The sequence below is a fragment of the Colobus angolensis genome, unplaced genomic scaffold, assembly GCF_000951035.1.
Source record: "Colobus angolensis palliatus isolate OR3802 unplaced genomic scaffold, Cang.pa_1.0 Scaffold229, whole genome shotgun sequence".
Lineage (NCBI taxonomy): Eukaryota > Metazoa > Chordata > Mammalia > Primates > Cercopithecidae > Colobus > Colobus angolensis.
Genome location: NW_012115477.1, coordinates 1,850,336 through 1,855,510, shown reverse-complemented (window position 1 = coordinate 1,855,510; position 5,175 = coordinate 1,850,336). Strand labels below are relative to the sequence as shown.

Below are 5,175 nucleotides of genomic sequence, written 5' to 3'. Positions count from 1 at the left end.
GAGCTCTAAATCTGGAAACAAATCCTGAAAATATATCAAAATAGAACCTCCCTAAAGCATAAATCTCACAGAACCTATAAAACAAGAACACACTGAAAAAAAGGTATTTAGGAAATACCTAGCATGAGAAATTGAATAGTACCTCACATTGCAATACCAACATTGAATGTAAATGGCCTAAATGCTCCATTTAAAAGATATGAAATGGCAGAATGGATAAGAATTCACCAACTGATATGGTTTGGCTGTGTCCTCACCCCAAAATCTCATCTTGAATTATAGTCCCCAAACCTCCATATGTTGAGGGTGGGACCAGGTAGAGGGAATTGGATCATGGGAGTGGATTTCCCCATTCTGTCTCTTGACAGTGAATAAGTCTCATGAGATTTGATGGTTTTATAAGCATCTGGCATTTCCTCTGCTTGCACTCACTCTATCTTGCCACAATGAAGGACAATGGAAAAAAAAAATGTCCCCAGGGCCTGTCAGAGACCTCCACAGCAGCCCCACCCATCACAGGGGCCTAGGAGGGAAAAACGGATTCCTGGGCCATGTCTAGAGCCCCTCTACTATGTGCAGCCTCAGGACTTGGTGCCTTGTGTCCCAGCTTCTCCAGCTGTGGCTAAAAGGGGCCAGGATACAGCTCAGGTCATTGCTTCAGAGGGTGTAAGTTCCTAACCTTGGCAGCTTCCACATGGTGTCGGTCCTGCAGGTGTACAGAAGACAAGAATTGAGGTTTGAGACCTCCTAGATTTCAGAGGATGTATGGAAATGCCTGAATGTGGAGGCAGAGGTGTGCTGCAGGGCAGAGCCCTCATACAGAACCTCTGCTAGGGCAATGAGGAAGGGAAATGTGTGGTTGTATCCCCCACACAGAGTCCCCACATGGCCACTGCCTAGTGGAACTGTGAAAAGAAGGCCACCATCCTCCAGACCCCAGGATGGTAGATCTACCAACAGCTTGCACCATGCACCTTGAAAAGCTGCAGACACTCAACGCCAGCCAGTAAAAGCAGCCAGAAGGAGGACTGTACCCTGCAAAACCAAAGAGAAGGAACTGCTCAAGTCCATGGGAGCCCACCTCTTGCATCAGCGTGACCTGATTGTGAGACATAGAGTCAAAGGAGATCATTTTGGAGCTTTAAGATTTGACTGCCCTGCTGGATTTTGGAATTGCGTGTGGGGCCTGTAGCCCCTTTGTTTTGACAAATTTCTCCCCTTTGGAAGGATGCATTTACCCAATGCCTATATCCCCATTGTATCTAGGAAGTAACTAACTTGCTTTTGATTTTACAGGCGCATAAGTGGAAGGGACTTGCCTCATCTTACATGAGAATTTGGACTTGGACTTTTGGTTTATTGTTAGGATGAATGAAGACTTCAGGGTACTATTTGGAAGGCACATTTGATTTTGAAATGTGAAAGGGACATGAGATTGGTGGGGGGAGTAGGGACTGAATAATATGGTTAGGCTTTGTGTCCCCACCCAAATCTCGAATTGTAATTCCCAAAATCATGGGAAGAGATAACTGAATCACGGGGGCAGTTTCCTCCATGCCATTCTTATGATAGTGAGTGATATGATGGTTTTATAAGTGCTCTTCCTCCTTTGCTCAGAGCTTTTCCTTTCTGCAACCTTATGAAGAAGGTGCCTGCTTCCCCTTCACCTTCTGGCATGATTGTAAGTTTCCTGAGGCCTCCCAAGCCACACCAAACTGTGAGTCAATTAAACTTCTTTCCTTTATAAATTACCCAGTCTCAGGCAGTTCGTTATAACAGTATGAAAACAGACTAATACACCAACTAAGCATTTGGTGTCTTCAAGAGATTCAACTAACACATAATGACTGATATAAGGTAGTATAAGGTAAAATGGTGAAAAAAGACATTGCATGCAAATGGACACAAAAGCGAGCAGGAGTAAGTATTCTTATATCAGACAAAACCAACTTTAAAGCAACAGCAGTTACAAAAAAAAAAGAGGGATATTACATAAAGATCAAGGAATTTCTCCAACAGAAAAATATCAAAATACTAAATATATTTGCACCTAACACTGGAGCACCCAAATTCATAAAACAATTACTACTAGACCTAAGAAATGAAATAGACAACCATACAATAATAGTAGGGGGACTTCAATACTCCACTGACAGCACTAGACAGATCATCAAGACAGAAAGTCAACAAAGAAACAATGGACTATTACCTAGAATAAATGAACTTAAGAGATATTTACAGAACGTTCTACCCAACAACTGCGGAATACACATTCTATTCATCAGCACTTGGAACATTCTCCATGATAGACCATATGATAGGCCACAAAACAAGTCTTCATAAATTTAAAAGAATTAAAATTCTATCAAATACTTTCTCAGACCACAGTGAAATAAAATTGGAAATCAGCTCCAAAAGAAACCCTCAAAACTATGCAAATACATGAAAATTAAATAACCTGCTCCTGAATGATCATTGGGTCAACAATGAAGTCAAGGTGAACATTTTTTGAACTGAGCGATAATCATGATACAACCTCTGTGGTGAAGCAAAAGCAGTGCTAAGAGGACAGTTCATAGCATTAAATGCCTACATCAAAAAGTCTGAGAGAGTACAAATAGAAAATCTAAGGTCACACCTCAAGGAACTAGAGAAACAAGTACCAACCAAACCCAAATCCAGCAGAAGAAAAGAAATAACACAGATCAGAGGAGAATTAAATGAAATTGAAACAAAAAATACAAAAAATCAAACAATGAGCAGGTTATTTGAAGAGATAAATAAAATCAATAGACCATTAGTGAGATTAACCAAGAAAAGAAGAGAGAAGATCCAAATAAGCTCAATTAGAAATGAAATGGAAGATATTACAACAATACCACATAAATACAAAAGATCATTCAAGGCCACCTTGATGCACATAAACTAGAAAACCTACAGGAGATGGATAAATTCCTGGAAATACACAACCCTCCTAGATTAAACCAAAAAGAAATAGAAACTCTGAACAGACCAGTAGCAAGCAGCAAGATTAAAATGGTAATAAAAACATTGCCAACAAAAAAGTCCATGATCAGACAGATACACAGCTGAATTTTGTCAGACATTCAAAGAAGAATTGATACCAATCCTATTGACACTATTCCAAAAGATAGAGAAAGATGGAATCCTCCCTAAATCATTCTATGAAGCCAGTTATCACCCTAATACCAAAACCAGGGAAGGACATAACAAAAAGAAAACTACTGAGCAATATCCCTGTTGAACAGAGATGCAAAATCCTCAAGAAAATACTAGTTAACCAAATCCAACAGCATATCAAAAAGATAATCCACCATGATCAAGTGGGTTTCATACCAGGGATGCAAGGACGGTTTAACATCCACAAGTCAATAAATGTGATACACCACATAAACAGAATCAAGAACAAAAATCACATGATCATCTCAATACGTGCAGAAAAAGCATTTAACAAAATCCAGCATCCCTTTGTGATTAAAATCCTCAGCAAAATCAACATAGAAGGGACATATCTTAAGGTAATAAAAGCTGTGGGTAATGACAAACCCACAGCCAACCTTATACTGAATGGGGAAAAGTTGAAAGAATGCCCCCTGAGAACCGGAACAAGACAAGGATGCCCACTTTTACCACTTCTATTCAACATAATACTGGAAGTCCTAGCCAGAGCAATCAGACAACAGAAACAAACAAAGGGCATTCAATTTGGTAAAGAGGAAGTCATACTGTCACTGTTTGCTGATTATATGATTGTATACCTAGAAAACCCTAAAGACTCATCCAAAAAGCTCCTAGAAGTGATAAATGAATTCAGCAAAGTTTCAAGATAGAAAACATACTGAAAAAAAAGATGTTACTATTGGGAGAAACTGTGTAAAGAGTTCACAGGATCTCTGTGTTTTCATACAGCTTGATGTGAATCTGCAATTATCTCAAAATGAAACTAATTTAATGTCTAATTCTTAGGATGGGGAGGGGGAACTAACAACAACTACCAGATAAAAAGCTTTTGTATTTTTCCTAAAGTAAGTAGTTAATGGTAACTTAATTCTTTTTTTCTCTTTCTTTCAATTTTTTAAAAAGTTTTTTAGTTACAAAAGCAGTTATGCATATTGTAACAAGTAAATAAAGAAGTGTGTAAAAACATGTTTATAATCTCTTGCTTTCTGACTCCCATCCCCTTGACCCCGAAGTAACAGTCACAGGTTTTAATACTTTTGGATATATCCTTCAACACACACATCTATGCTCATACAAGCATGTATACACACATGTCCTTATATGTAGCACTTTATACACAGCTTTAACAATGTAATATTCCTTAGTAGAGATGTACCATAATTAGTCATTCTGATACATAAATAGTAGTTTTCCCATTTTCCTGTAGATACTTGATTAAAAAAATGCTGTAATAAATATGCTTTTATGTTTGTCCTTACATCTCAGTAGTTTTATTTTTATAAAGCAGTTTCCCAAGGAGGTTGTTTTGTCAATATATTCATTTTATTTTAATGGTTATTGGTCATATTTTGAAAAGTTAGTTACACAACACTAAACACTACTTAAGAGGATATCCTTCTTGTGCTTGAGGTCTTTATAACTATATAAGAAAAATTGGTAGGAGAGCCCTCTAGCTGTGTGTGTTTGAGGCTCGGCCGCCGGAGCCGAGGACGGTTTGCTGAGCCCGTTAGTGCCCCGGCCGAGACAAGCTGCCGCCATGTCCCGCTACCTGCGTCCCCCCAACACGTCTCTGTTCGTCAGGAACGTGGCCGACGACACCAGGTCTGAAGACTTGCGGCGTGAATTTGGTCGTTATGGTCCTATAGTTGATGTGTATGTTCCACTTGATTTCTACACTCGCCGTCCAAGAGGATTTGCTTATGTTCAATTTGAGGATGTTCGTGATGCTGAAGACGCTTTACATAATTTGGACAGAAAGTGGATTTGTGGACGGCAGATTGAAATACAGTTTGCCCAGGGGGATCGAAAGACACCAAATCAGATGAAAGCCAAGGAAGGGAGGAATGTGTACAGTTCTTCACGCTATGATGATTATGACAGATACAGACGTTCTAGAAGCCGAAGTTATGAAAGGAGGAGATCAAGAAGTCGGTCTTTTGATTACAACTATAGAAGATCATATAGTCCTAGAAA

At 39.1% G+C, this 5,175-nt stretch overlaps 1 pseudogene across 1 annotated transcript; it reads left to right on the top strand.

Moving 5' to 3' along the window:
• The first annotated feature begins 4,643 nt into the window (after positions 1 to 4,643).
• LOC105513353 lies at positions 4,644 to 5,170 on the top strand (annotated as a pseudogene). The gene has a single exon (XR_001002002.1). The product of XR_001002002.1 is annotated as a serine/arginine-rich splicing factor 10 pseudogene (transcript).
• Positions 5,171 to 5,175: the final 5 nt, after the last annotated feature.